Genomic DNA, 15910 nt, shown 5'->3' on the forward strand with positions numbered 1-15910 from the left:
ACTACAGTTATAGGCCTGAGAGACCATGACCAGCTTTTTGTGTGGTTGTTGGGGATTTGAATTCAGATCCTTATGCTTGGACAACAAGCACTCTTATCCACTGAGCTCTCTCGCCTCTGGTAGAAATGTAAGCATTTGTTTGAAGAGCCCAGTTCCATCTTCAGGGTTTTGTTGTAGTTTTGTGACCCAAAGACTCATGTAGTTAAGACTGTCCATGCACTCCTCCTGATCTCTCTGCACATGCTTCTCAAGGTTGAAATCACAGATCTCACAGTGCCTGGCTCCAAGGCCGTCTGTTAAAAGTTCATTCGCCTAACAGATTCTTCATCTGCAATATTGCTAAGCTGAGAGCCACTTGGAGTACGCTGTTACTTTTATTCTCTTAGAGCACACAGAGGAAAATGGATGCTGAAAAAGCATCCCTTTCTATCCCTTTACATTTGGAAGGCCTCATGTTATGCCAATGATTTAACTGTTTGGATAGAACCCATTAGAAACATACCCATTGAACAGATAAAACGATTTTTGTGAACATAAGGTAAATTTGATCTGCTAGTCTTAAAATATTTTTAAAATGTTTAATTGCAAAATGTTTTCACCCACTGGTTCCTTTAGAAGCAAACATGAAGAAAAAAAAAGTATTTCTCTCTTCTTTCCCCAGTGTATTACAGGATTTTAAAAAATGTTTTAAGAAATGCTTGTTTTGAGTTAGACTTTTCTAGTAATAGACTCTGAGATGAGAATTAAAAACAAAAGGAACAGTAAAGGAATGAGTTTGGAAATGAAAGAATTCCCAGAATGGGGAGACTGGTAAACACAGTTCTGAACTGAGTAACACGATCTGAATCCTGCTCTGGGCATAGCCAGCATCCTCATTAGGAGAAAAGAAGATGGACTGTTGACGAATCTCTTTCTACCACCATGGTAATTATTGGATAGACTTATTGCGCAACCGGTTTCCAGGTGCTCTGGCTCCCTTGTGCAGCTAAAGTATGTTCGAGCAGCCCCAGGACTTTCCTCCAGGGAAAAGAGGCCGGTGTGTACTGTAGATTGCGAAGTAGGAAAGAGATGTGGAGGAAGACGGTAAAACCCTCAGGCAATCTGGACAAACGGCAGCACCTGCCTATGGGCTCCACAATGGCTAATTTATCAGTCTCTTTCACAGAAAAGAGTGAGCCCTGATCCGAGGGACTATGGCAGTCCTGTAAGAAAGATGACACAAGCCACCATGGATTCTTTAATGCTCCTGTCCCTTGGTTGAGTTAATAGCGAAGGAGTCACAGTGGACTTTGGTGTGATCAGGTATGGAGAGAAACCACAGGAAATCATTCTTGAAGGGATCCCAGACCAGTAGATTTACTGAGGGAAAAGAAATGGAAAAACAGAACCAGGAACTTCAATGGCTATTATTATAATAAAGTTAGAAAGCAAATAATGTTGGAAAATATCTATTGATACAGAATGTGAATTATTTGAATGACCATAGACCATATTCTGGGCACTGTCCTCATGTCACATATTCAGTAGTCATGTGAAGCTAATGTACAGTGTAGCTCCGGAAGACCGTACATTACAGAAGCTCTGGGAGCTTTGGTGCAGGGCATGCTGAGATCAAGGGCTGAGATGCAATGGGCTTCACTTTCCGTTCAAAACTCATGTTTCCTTCCTCTTTATATTTAAACTTATAACAAGTTCCATTTTACCACGGGGATTTCCCTGAAACTATTGGAGCACTGAGTTAACAGCATGATAGTACATAGTTTAAACTGTCAGTGGCTACTTTTCATAATAACTTTTGATTCCTTTAGAACAGAGGCAGAAGGAACACCCATTCAGAGCCTGCCCCACATGTGGCCCATACATATACAGCCATCCAATTAGACAAGATGGATGAAGCAAAGAAGTGCAGACCGACAGGAGCCGGATGTAGATCGCTCCTGAGAGACACAGCCAGAATACAGCAAATACGGAGGCGAATGCCAGCAGCAAACCACTGAACTGAGAACGGGACCCCTGTTGAAGGAATCAGAGAAAGGACTGAAAGAGCTTGAAGGGGCTCGAGACCCCATGTGAACAACAATGCCAACCAACCAGAGCTTCCAGGGACTAAGCCACTACCTAAAGACTATACATGGACTGACCTTGGACTCTGACCTCATAGGTAGCAATGAACAGCCTAATAAGAGCACCAGTGGAAGGGGAAGCCCTTGATCCTGCCAAGACTGAACCCCCAGTGAACGAGATTGTTGGGGGGAGGGCGGTAATGGGGGGAAGATGGGGAGGGGGGAACACCAATAGAGAAGGGGAGGGGGAGGGGTTAGGGGGATGTTGGCCTGGAAACTGGGAAGGGGAATAACAATCGAAATGTAAATAAGAAATACTCAAGTTAATAAAGATTAAAAAAAAGAAAAAAATAACTTTTGATTCCTTCGACGACTTGAGTTTGGGGGAATTAAATGTTAATTTAGAATTAGTAAACATGGACATTCAGATGTTCTGTTATGGTACTCAGAGTCATTTTCACCTTTTATTACTGTGTTTAATTATCTATTTTTGTCTACAATTTAATCTTTATAAAAAACAGAACAAAATATGATCTTAATAAGCAGGAGGCAACAAACTACACAGTAACAGTAAACAATGATAATATCCAGCTTTCGTACCCTCTCTATCATGAACATTTCTACATGGCTGGCCACAGTCTATTGTTGCTTGGACAAATTTTTACCAGACCGAGTATAGCCCAGTAGAATTTGAGTGTGGCATTGCCAACTTCTTAAGCTCTGCAGCTGCTTTAGTTGTCATGTAGCAGAACTTGTAAATTGTGAAAGTTAACTATTGTCCTTGAATTACAGATTATCATTATTTGGATACCCAAAGACCCTGACATATGGTTTCAAGGGCAAATTGATGGGTCCCTTCAGGAAACATTGTCTGGGAGAGATGGCAAAGAAAGAGGATGAGGTAAAGATTAGCATGTTCGCAAGTGAGAACTCTGCATTCTTGTGACCCAAATTATCCTATGGAGTGGCAAGAGAGCTGGGATGCTTACCCATCATCTTCCCAAAGTCTTCCTCTGAGGGATGCTGGAGGAGGATTCAGGAGCCTCTTGGAACTATTGAATCCATAAGTAGAGAAAGTCCACAAACACAGAAAAGCGTATTTGAGCAATTAAGTTGGAATTCAGGGAAATGGCAAGCAATGAGATGGGTGGGGCTCTTATAGTCTGCTACATCAATCTATTTTCACTTCTAGCAGTAATTAGACCTAAGTCTCCTAAAGTGTGGCCCATCTATGTCCTGGTATGACTGGTTCACTCGCTGGCTCAGAGGAGTTAGTGAGTCACTGCCAAGTAGAAAAAAAAAAAACCAAACTCTTTAATAGGTGACCTGACCTCTGGTCAGACCATCCCAACTAGTGGAGAGCGAGGAAGGAGTTTTTGGTATTAAATGCCTCTGTGTTGGAAGGGTGGTGAAACAACAAAACTCTGGCTTTGGCACAGAGGAAGACATGGAGCAATTTATTTTAACCACTCATCAGAGGAGGGTGCATGGGCTGCTTGTGTATTCTGGAATTTTTTATTTTATTGAGAATTATGAAATGCTTTCTGCTTAGGCTGATGAAGCCAAGCTGGGGCATCTGTGGGCTGAGAATATACAGTTGCATATGTGCCACTGTTTAACTGTTTGCAAAACATGCCATATGTTGACAGACTGACATATGTTGAGCTATGCAGAAGATCACAGTGAAAGATGAGCTGAGTAACAAGAAAGGAAATCAAAGGGAAAGAATCCAGAGAGAAAAGAAACCCTGTGACTTTGGGTACATGCTAAATGACTTAAGCATGGGTCTGTCTTACTCACCTTTAATCGCCAGTGCCTACAGTTGCACTGGGGACATGGATGTTTGGTATGTACTGAGTTTGAAAGGAGCACAAACAAGGTGCTTACAATCTTGTCTCCTATACACATTTGTATGGTACTTGCAGGCTGAATTAATGCTTTAGGAGGGCCGTTTAAAGCTAGGAAGACTCTTGGCTTTCTTTGGATCACTCTCTATGACAGGTTGGGGCTAATCCTTGTCTTTACCCAGAAGGAAGCTAAAAGGGACTGAGGAAGTCATAAGAATGCAGCAGACCAGGTAGGATCACTTTCAGGGCACAGATCTTGAGCTGCCTGAGGCTTCCAGAGGGGAAGATTTTGCCCTCTCAGTCTCCTTGCTACTTCACGTGCATATTGAAATCCACCAGCTGAGTTTTACAAAACAAGCAAGCAAGAGAGACAGTCTGACTTTTACTGAGGCTGTACAGGATCTGTAGGCTTGGGGGAGGGGTATCTTTGTAATGGTAAGCTTTCTAATTTTTATTTTGTTGCCTACTTTAAAAATTATTTTTATTTTTAAATAATGCATAGGTGTGTGTGTGTGTGTGTGTGTGTGTGTCTGTGTGTCTGTGTGTCTGTGTGTCATTTGTGAGTGTTTGTAGAAGCATCTGCAGAAGCCAGGAGCAGCAAATGCCCTAGAACTGGGATCACCGGTGACATAAGCTGTCTGATGTGGGTGCTGGGAACTGAATGCAGGTCTTCCAGAAGAACAGCAAGTACTCTCACCAATGGAGCCGTCTCTTCAGCTCTGCTGTTTATATTTTTTAGACAGAATATCCCTATGTAGTTCAGACTAACCTAGGACTATCCATGTTCCCATTTCAGCCTCCTGAATTAAATTACACATTGGAATTAAAAACACATGCAATCATGTTTTGATTCTAATTTGTTTTCATAAATAACATCTGCATTTATGTAAACCTTTGTGCGGGTCAGTTTTGTTTTGTTTCGTTTTTGTCAACTTGGTCCAAGCTGGAGGTGTCTTGGAAGAGAAAGCCTCAGCTGAAGATTTACCTCCATGGAATAGACCTGTGTGAAGACTATGAAGGTATTTTCTTAATTGATTTATGTGGGGAGGGGCCCAGCCCACGGTGGGTGATGCCACCCTTAGGCTGGTGGTCTTGGGTTGTATAAGAAAGCAAGCTGAGCGAGCCAGGGGAAGCAAGCCAGTAAGCAGTGTTCTTCCATAGTCTGCCTCAGTTCCTGCCTCCAGGTTTCTACTTGGAGTTCCCTCCCTCAGTGATAGATTGTGATGTGCAAGTCAAAGAAACCCTTTCCTGCCTTGTTGCTTTTAGGTATAGTGTTTCATCACAGCAGCTGAGAGCAATCTAAGCTAGCCTTCCTTAACTTCCTCAATGACATTTTCTGGATCTTCTAATGGAGATCTTAGACATATTTTGTTAAGAACTGCTGGGTAGTTAGTGTTTTCTGGTGCTATTAAAAATCGTGTTCTAAAAACAATTTCATTTTGCTTGTTGTTAGCATACAGAAATATAGTTGATTTTTCTTATTTCATTTTTCCCACTGTCAATATATTTTGAAACAGGTCTGATGTAGCTCAGGTTGGTGTCCAGCCTCCTGTATGGCTGAGGTAGATCTTAAGCTCCAGATTCTCCTGTTTTTACCCTCCAAGTGCTGGCATTATAGGTGTCCTCTAGTATGGCAAATTTATTTTGGACTTTTTATTCATACAATGACATAATCTGAAAATAGTCTACTTTTCTTGTGTTTTTCTTTCATTTAAAAACTTTCTGCTATTCTTGGCTTGTACATTAGGCAATGTCTCCAGAAAAACATTGAACAGAAAATATTCTAAATAGCACTCATCTTAGTTCTTTTTTTAAATATTAAATTTTATTGTTGCCATCCTTCTCCTCTTCCTCATTATTATGATTATTTTTATTATTATATTATTATTATTATTGTGTGTGTGTATGAGAGAGAGGGGGAGAGAGAGAGAGAGAGAGAGAGGGGAGAGAGAGAGAGAGAGAGAGAGAGAGAGAGAGAGAGAGAGAGAGAGATGTTTTCCAGGCTTGAAACGGAAGCACTTTTACCTGCCTATGTAGTTTCCCACTCACATGTTTTCTTTATAATACTAGATGGAATGTTTTGAAGGTGACAGGTACATGAGTATTCATTAGAGCAATTTCTATGCTTTGTGTATGCTTGAGAATTTCCATAATAGCAAAAAATATGTTAGGTTACAGGAAAGCTTTCAACACTTCAACATTACAGATGCAGTTTGCTGTAGGCTTTGGGGAGACACTTTGTATTGGATTAAGAAAGTTTTCATCTCCTTTTAATTTGCTAAAAGTCTCAAATTATCATTAGAAGCTGTACAAATAAGACTCTTATCTATATTATTAAAATGCTAAAAATCTTAAATTATGACTACTAACCGTACAAATAAAATACTTACCTTCATCTATTGAAACAAGAGCATCATTTCCTACTTTAATCTGTTATTGTAGCAAATTAATCAATCTGTTTGTTAATAATAAACCAGCTTTGCATTTCTAGGATAATGCCAACTTCATTATGCAGTACTAGGGTTTATTTGCTAACACCCTATCAAGGCCTTCCAGCCTTAGGTAGGATCAGATCACAAGTTGGGCTTTCACTCAGTTTTCTTCACTCTGGAAAAGTTTAAGTGTAAAAGCAGTTACTTTCTTAATTGTTTGATCATGGTAATCAGATAATACACTCAAGTTCTGGATTTTCTTTTGTTAACTTTATTTTAAACATAATTATAAAAAACTTGCAGATTAAAAAAAATCACATAGCGAAATTAACCAGACCCAAAGACTATACCACTCAATTAAGTTCTCTACTTATTTTATTGGAAGGCTTTCATTTATCATTAAACTTCTATATTTCCTGGCTACTAATTTAATTGCTCATCATATCCGTTTTGATTTATTATTGTCTTTATATAGATTTTCTCCATTTCTTCTTTTTTTTTTGTTCTTGCTTTTCTTTTTTTTTTTTCATTTTGTTTTTTATTAACTTGAGTATTTCTTATATACATTTCAAGTGTTATTCCCTTTCCCGGTTTCCGGGCAAACATCCCCCTCCCCCCTCCCCTTCCTTATGGGTGTTCCCCTCCCAACCCTCCCCCCATTGCCGCCCTCCCCCCATAGACTAGTTTACTGGGGGTTCAGTCTTAGCAGGACCCAGGGCTTCCCCTTCCACTGGTGCTCTTACTAGGATATTCATTGCTACCTATGGGGTCAGAGTCCAGGGTCAGTCCATGTATAGTCTTTAGGTAGTGGCTTAGTCCCTGGAAGCTCTGGTTGCTTGGCATTGTTGTACTTTTGGGGTCTCGAGCCCCTTCAAGCTCTTCCAGTTCTTTCTCTGATTCCTTCAATAGGGGACCTATTCTCAGTTCAGTGGTTTGCTGCTGGCATTCGCCTCTGTATTTGCTGTATTCTGGCTGTGTCTCTCAGGAGCGATCTACATCCGGCTCCTGTCGGTCTGCACTTCTTTGCTTCATCCATCTTGTCTAATTGGATGGCTGTATATGTATGGGCCAAATGTGGGACAGGCTCTGAATGGGTGTTCCTTCAGTCTCTGTTTTAATCTTTGCCTCTCCCTTCCCTGCCAAGGGTATTCTTTTTCCTCATTTAAAGAAGGAGTGAAGCATTCACATTTTGATCATCCGTCTTGAGTTTCGTTTGTTCTAGGCATCTAGGGTAATTCAAGCATTTGGGCTAATAGCCACTTATCAATGAGTGCATACCATGTATGTCTTTCTGTGATTGGGTTAGCTCACTCAGGATGATATTTTCCAGTTCCAACCATTTGCCTACGAATTTCATAAACTCGTTGTTTTTGATAGCTGAGTAATATTCCATTGTGTAGATGTACCACATTTTCTGTATCCATTCCTCTGTTGAAGGGCATCTGGGTTCTTTCCATTTTCTGGCTATTATAAATAAGGCTGCGATGAACATAGTGGAGCACGTGTCTCTTTTATATGTTGAGGCATCTTTTGGGTATATGCCCAAGAGAGGTATAGCTGGATCCTCAGGCAGTTCAATGTCCAATTTTCTGAGGAACCTCCAGACTGATTTCCAGAATGGTTTTACCAGTCTGCAATCCCACCAACAATGGAGGAGTGTTCCTCTTTCTCCACATCCTCGCCAGCATCTGCTGTCACCTGAGTTTTTGATCTTAGCCATTCTCACTGGTGTGAGGTGAAATCTCAGGGTTGTTTTGATTTGCATTTCCCTTATGACTAAAGATGTTGAACATTTCTTTAGGTGTTTCTCAGCCATTCGGCATTCCTCAGCTGTGAATTCTTTGTTTAGCTCTGAACCCCATTTTTTAATAGGGTTATTTGTTTGCCTGCGGTCTAACTTCTTGAGTTCTTTGTATATTTTGGATATAAGGCCTCTATCTGTTGTAGGATTGGTAAAGATCTTTTCCCAATCTGTTGGTTGCCGTTTTGTCCTAACCACAGTGTCCTTTGCCTTACAGAAGCTTTGCAGTTTTATGAGATCCCATTTGTCGATTCTTGATCTTAGAGCATAAGCCATTGGTGTCTTGTTCAGGAAATTTTTTCCAGTGCCCATGTGTTCCAGATGCTTCCCTAGTTTTTCTTCTATTAGTTTGAGTGTGTCTGGTTTGATGTGGAGGTCCTTGATCCACTTGGACTTAAGCTTTGTACAGGGTGATAAGCATGGATCGATCTGCATTCTTCTACATGTTGCCCTCCAGTTGAACCAGCACCATTTGCTGAAAATGCTATCTTTTTTCCATTGGATGGTTTTGGCTCCTTTGTCAAAAATCAAGTGACCATAGGTGTGTGGGTTCATTTCTGGGTCTTCAATTCTATTCCATTGGTCTATCTGTCTGTCTCTGTACCAATACCATGCAGTTTTTATCACTATTGCTCTGTAATACTGCTTGAGTTCAGGGATAGTGATTCCCCCTGAAGTCCTTTTATTGTTGAGGATAGCTTTAGCTATCCTGGGTTTTTTGTTATTCCAGATGAATTTGCAAATTGTTCTGTCTAACTCTTTGAAGAATTGGATTGGTATTTTGATGGGGATTGCATTGAATCTGTAGATTGCTTTTGGTAAAATGGCCATTTTTACTATATTAATCCTGCCAATCCATGAGCATGGGAGATCTTTCCATCTTCTGAGGTCTTCTTCAATTTCTTTCCTCAGTGTCTTGAAGTTCTTATTGTACAGATCTTTTACTTGCTTGGTTAAAGTCACACCGAGGTACTTTATATTATTTGGGTCTATTATGAAGGGTGTCGTTTCCCTAATTTCTTTCTCGGCTTGTTTCTCTTTTGTATAGAGGAAGGCAACTGATTTATTTGAGTTAATTTTATACCCAGCCACTTTGCTGAAGTTGTTTATCAGCTTTAGTAGTTCTCTGGTGGAACTTTTGGGATCACTTAAATATACTATCATGTCATCTGCAAATAGTGATATTTTGACCTCTTCTTTTCCGATCTGTATCCCTTTGATCTCCTTTTGTTGTCTGATTGCTCTGGCTAGAACTTCAAGAACTATATTGAATAAGTAGGGAGAGAGTGGGCAGCCTTGTCTAGTCCCTGATTTTAGTGGGATTGCTTCAAGTTTCTCTCCATTTAGTTTAATGTTAGCAACTGGTTTGCTGTATATGGCTTTTACTATGTTTAGGTATGGGCCTTGAATTCCTATTCTTTCCAGGACTTTTATCATGAAGGGGTGTTGAATTTTGTCAAATGCTTTCTCAGCATCTAATGAAATGATCATGTGGTTCTGTTCTTTCAGTTTGTTTGTATAATGGATCACGTTGATGGTTTTCCGTATATTAAACCATCCCTGCATGCCTGGGATGAAGCCTACTTGATCATGGTGGATGATTGTTTTGATGTGCTCTTGAATTCGGTTTGCCAGAATTTTATTGAGTATTTTTGCGTCGATATTCATAAGGGAAATTGGTCTGAAGTTCTCTTTCTTTGTTGTGTCTTTGTGTGGTTTAGGTATAAGAGTAATTGTGGCTTCGTAGAAGGTATTCGGTAGTGATCCATCTGTTTCAATTTTGTGGAATAGTTTGGATAATATTGGTATGAGGTCTTCTATGAAGGTTTGGTAGAATTCTGCACTAAACCCGTCTGGACCTGGGCTCTTTTTGGTTGGGAGACCTTTAATGACTGCTTCTATTTCCTTAGGAGTTATGGGGTTGTTTAACTGGTTTATCTGTTCCTGATTTAACTTCGATACCTGGTATCTGTCTAGGAAATTGTCCATTTCCTGAAGATTTTCAAATTTTGTTGAATATAGGTATTTATAGTAAGATCTGATGATTTTTTGAATTTCCTCTGAATCTGTAGTTATGTCTCCCTTTTCATTTCTGATTTTGTTAATTTGGACGCACTCTCTGTGTCCTCTCGTTAGTCTGGCTAAGGGTTTATCTATCTTGTTGATTTTCTCAAAGAACCAACTTTTGGTTCTGTTGATTCTTTCTATGGTCCTTTTTGTTTCTACTTGGTTGATTTCAGCTCTGAGTTTGATTATTTCCTGCCTTCTACTCCTCCTGGGTGTATTTGCTTCTTTTTGTTCTAGAGCTTTTAGGTGTGCTGTCAAGCTGCTGACATATGCTCTTTCCTGTTTCTTTCTGCAGGCACTCAGCGCTATGAGTTTTCCTCTTAGCACAGCTTTCATTGTGTCCCATAAGTTTGGGTATGTTGTACCTTCATTTTCATTAAATTCTAAAAAGTTTTTAATTTCTTTCTTTATTTCTTCCTTGACCAGGTTATCATTGAGTAGAGCATTGTTCAATTTCCACGTATATGTGGGCATTCTTCCCTTATTGTTATTGAAGACCAGTTTTAGGCCGTGGTGGTCCGATAGCACGCATGGGATTATTTCTATCTTTCTGTACCTGTTGAGGCCCGTTTTTTGACCAATTATATGGTCAATTTTGGAGAAAGTACCATGAGGAACTGAGAAGAAGGTATATCCTTTTGCTTTAGGATAGAATGTTCTATAAATATCCGTTAAGTCCATTTGGCTCATGACTTCTCTTAGTCTGTCGACATCACTGTTTAATTTCTGTTTCCATGATCTGTCCATTGATGAGAGTGGGGTGTTGAAATCTCCCACTATTATTGTGTGAGGTGCAATGTGTGTTTTGAGCTTTAGTAAGGTTTCTTTTACGTATGTAGGTGCCCTTGTATTTGGGGCATAGATATTTAGGATTGAGACTTCATCTTGGTGGATTTTTCCTTTGATGAATATGAAGTGTCCTTCCTTATCTTTTTTGATGACTTTTAGTTGGAAATTGATTTCATTTGATATTAGAATGGCTACTCCAGCTTGCTTCTTCTGACCATTTGCTTGGAAAGTTGTTTTCCAGCCTTTCACTCTGAGGTAGTGTCTGTCTTTGTGTCTGAGGTGTGTTTCCTGTAGGCAGCAGAATGCAGGGTCCTCGTTGCGTATCCAGTTTGTTAATCTATGTCTTTTTATTGGGGAGTTGAGGCCATTGATATTGAGAGATATTAAGGAATAGTGATTATTGTTTCCCTTTATATTCATATTTGGATGTGAGGTTATGTTTGTGTGCTTTCATTCTCTTTGTTTTGTTGCCAAGACGATTAGTTTCTTGCTTCTTCTAGGGTATAGCTTGCCTCCTTATGTTGGGCTTTACCATTTATTATCCTTTGTAGTGCTGGATTTGTAGAAAGATATTGTGTAAATTTGGTTTTGTCATGGAATATCTTGGTTTCTCCATCAATGTTAATTGAGAGTTTTGCTGGATACAGTAACCTGGGCTGGCATTTGTGTTCTCTTAGGGTCTGTATGACATCAGTCCAGGCCTTCATAGTTTCTGGCGAGAAGTCTGGTGTGATTCTGATAGGTCTCCCTTTATATGTTACTTGACCTTTTTCCCTTACTGCTTTTAATATTCTTTCTTTATTTTGTGCGTTTGGTGTTTTGACAATTATGTGACGGGAGGTGTTTCTTTTCTGGTCCAATCTATTTGGAGTTCTGTAGGCTTCTTGTATGTCTATGGGTATGTCTTTTTTTAGGTTAGGGAAGTTTTCTTCTATGATTTTGTTGAAGATATTTACTGGTCCTTTGAGCTGGGAGTCTTCACTCTCTTCTATACCTATTATCCTTAGGTTTGATCTTCTCATTGAGTCCTGGATTTCCTGTATGTTTTGGACCAGTAGCTTTTTCCGCTTTACATTATCTTTGACAGTTGAGTCAATGATTTCTATGGAATCTTCTGCTCCTGAGATTCTCTCTTCCATCTCTTGTATTCTGTTGGTGAAGCTTGTATCTACAGCTCCTTGTCTCTTCTTTTGGTTTTCTATATCCAGGGTTGTTTCCATGTGTTCTTTCTTGATTGCTTCTATTACCATTTTTAATTCCTTCAACTGTTTGATTGTGTTTTCCTGGAATTCTTTCAGGGATTTTTGCGATTCCTCTCTGTAGGCTTCTACTTGTTTATTAATGTTTTCCTGTGTTTCCCTAAGTGTGTTCATGTCTTTCTTGAAGTCCTCCAGCATCATGATCAAATATGATTTTGAAACTAGATCTTGCTTTTCTGGTGTGTTTGGATATTCCATGTTTGTTTTAGTGGGAGAATTGGGCTCCGATGATGGCATGTAGTCTTGGTTTCTGTTGCTTGGGTTCCTGCGCTTGCCTTTCGCCATCAGATTATCTCTAGTGTTACTTTGTTCTGCTATTTCTGACAGTGGCTAGACTGTCCTATAAGCCTGTGTGTCAGGAGTGCTGTAGACCTGTTTTCCTCTCTTTCAGTCAGTTATGGGGACAGAGTGTTCTGCTTTCGGGCGTGTAGTTTTTCCTCTCTACAGGTCTTCAGCTGTTCCTGTGGGCCTGTGTCTTGAGTTCACCAGGCAGCTTTCTTGCAGCAGAAAATTTGGTCTTACCTGTGGTCCCAAGGCTCAGGTTCGCTCGTGGGGTGCTGCCCAGGGGCTCTCTGCAGCGGCAGCAACCAGGAAGACCTGTGCCGCCCCTTCCGGGAGCTTCAGTGCACCAGGGTTCCAGATGGTCTTTGGCTTTTTCCTCTGGCGTCCGAGATGTGTGTGCAGGGAGCAGTCTCTTCTGGTTTCCCAGGCTTGTCTGCCTCTCTGAAGGTTCAGCTCTCCCTCCCACGGGATTTGGGTGCAGAGAACTGTTTATCCGGTCTGTTTCTTTCAGGTTCCGGCGGTGTCTCAGGCAGGTGTCCTGCCGCTCCTGGGCCCTCCCCCACGGGAGCCCAGAGGCCTTATACAGTTTCCTCTTGGGCCAGGGATGTGGGCAGGGGTGAGCAGTGTTGGTGGTCTCTTCCGCTCTGCAGCCTCAGGAGTGCCCACCTGACCAGGCGGTTGGGTCTCTCTCTCACCGTGTCTGGGAGCAGAGAGCTGCTGCGGGCCGGGCTCTCCATTTCTTCTAAATTGTCTTTTTTTCTCTTTTCTTTTTGAAGAGGTATAAAGATGTTTATAACATCAGTTTATTATCAATTTAATGTTTACACTCTTTTTTGTCCTAACTTAAGCAAAGCAAAACAAAATAAGATCAAACTTATGTTTATGCCTATGAATCTCCCTGTGGGTTTGTGCATTTGAATGAAGGTGTCCATGGAGGGCAGAAGAGGCTGTCAGGTTCCTTGGAGCTGGAGTCATGGCAGTTGTGAACTGCTATGTGTGGGTTGGGAAGCAAACCTGAGTTCTTAGCAAGCACATCGCGTGTGTTCTTACCATACTCTCCTGCCCTTAGTCATGACTCAGGTAGTTTGGCCTGTCTCTGATTTTTGAGAATTAGTTTCACTAGAGATTTATCTGTTTTCTTAGTCCTCTGGGATGTATATCTGGTTTCCATTTCAGTATTTTTTCCTTACTGCTTTTCTTCTATTTCCATTCAGTCTATCCTTTGTCTAACACACCACAAGGAATACTTCACTGATAACTACTAGGGGATTTTTTTCAGGATTAAAAATATTAGCTCAGTCCTCTAACTGTCCCTTCCCCAGCACCAGTTCCTATACCTTCCATGATTGGGTATGTAGTATTTTTCTCATAGAGTTAAAAAAAATACTTCTGCCATTAGCTGAGAATATTTGTGTCATCTCAAACTATAACACCACTGACTACTTACAAAATAAAAACAAAAAAAGACTTGATGTCTCATTAACCTGGTGATCAAACTTATCGTCAAAAATGGGATAGACATTTATGTGTCTGTCTCCTTGTGGGAGAAATTGGGAAACATACAATGTTCACTTTGTAGTTTTATCAACAAAAAGGCTTAACCTATATACCACAATGGGGAAACAGTCAGACATGGGATATTTTATAAGAAAATTAGCCTGGACTCTGTTATCTACATTTTTAGACAGGATCTCCCTATGTAGCTCAGAATGGCCTAGGACTATCAATGTTCAAGTGGATGAAAGACCTCAAAATAAAACTGGATACAATAAATCTAATAGGAGAGAAAGTAGAAAATACCCGTGAAGGCATTGGTACAGGAGAAAAGTTCCTGAACAGAACATCAATGACTCAGGTTCTAAGAGTAACAAGTGATAAATGTGACTTCATGAAACTGAAAAGTTTCTGTAAGGCAAAGAACACTATCAATAAGGCAAAATTGCAGCCTACAGATTGGGAAAGGATCCTCAGTAACCCTATATCTGACAGAAGGCTAATATCCAAAATTTATAAAAAACTCATGAAGTTAAACAGCAACACCCCAAATAACACAATTTAAAATGAGGTACAGAGTTAAACAGAATTCTCAACAGAGGAATATCAAGTGACTGAGAAGAATGACCCTAAGATTTCACCTCACACCAATCAGAAGGCTAAGATCAAAATCCCCAGGTGACAACACATGTTGGCGAGGATGTGGAGAAAGAGGAACACTCCTCCATTGTTGGTGGGATTGCAGACTGGTACAACCATTCTGGAAATCAGTCTGGAGGTTCCTCAGAAAATTGGAAATAGATCTACCTGAAGATCCAGCTATACCACTCTTGAAAATATACCTAAAAGATGCCCCACCATGCTACAGGGACACGTGTTCCACTATGTTCATAGCAGCCTTATTTGTGATATCCAGAAGCTGTAAACAACCCGGATGACCCACAACAGAAGAATGGATACAGAAAATGTGGTTCATCTACACAATGGAGTACTACTCAGCTATTAAGAAGAAGGACATCCTGAGTTTTGCAGACAAATGGATGGAACTAGAAAATGTCCTCCTGAGTGAGGTAACTCAGACTGAAAAGGGCATGCATGGTTTGTTCTCACTAATAAGTGGATATTATCCAAAAATGTACAGAATACCCAAGATACAGTCCACAGAACTAAATAAGGTCAACAAGCTGAAGGGCCCAAGTGAGGACACCTCACTTGGGAGGGAGAAGAAAGCAAGGGGGAGGGAAGGAGGGATCTGGGAGGGAAAGGAGACAGGGGCAGGGGAGAAGAGGGGAATAAGATCTAGTAATGTGTACAGGAAAAGGACTGAAACCCTGAGGGCCAGCAGAAAGAATGTAAACAGGTAACCTCAGGAGGCAGGAGGTTTGGGGGGACCCTCCAGAATGTACCAGAGACCTGGAAGGTGAGAGACTCTCAGGACTTAGATGAAATGCCCTACAGTGGGGAGAGGAAACTTGTAGAGCCCACCTCCAGCAGAAAGACAGAGCAGCGAGTGTAGGATGGGGTTGCCATCCCACAGCCAAAGCTCTGACCCATAATTGTTCCTGTCTGAAAGAAATGCAGGGATGGAAATGGAGAAGAGCCTGAGGAAAAGAAGGCCCAGCAACAGGTCCAAAGGGGATCCAGCTCAAAGGGAGGCCTCAAGGCCTGACACCATTACTGAAACTATGGAGCGCTCACAAAAAGGGACCTACCATGACTGCTCTCCAAAAGATCCAACAAGCAGCTGAAAGAGTCAGATGCAGATATTTGCACCCAACCAATTGACGGAGGCTGCTGATCCCTCTGGTTGAATTAGAGAAAAGCTGGAGGAAGCTGAAGAGGAGGGCAGCCGTGTAGGAGGACCAGCAGTCTCAAT

Source organism: Rattus norvegicus, chromosome X (genome assembly GCF_036323735.1).
Source record: "Rattus norvegicus strain BN/NHsdMcwi chromosome X, GRCr8, whole genome shotgun sequence".
NCBI lineage: Eukaryota > Metazoa > Chordata > Mammalia > Rodentia > Muridae > Rattus > Rattus norvegicus.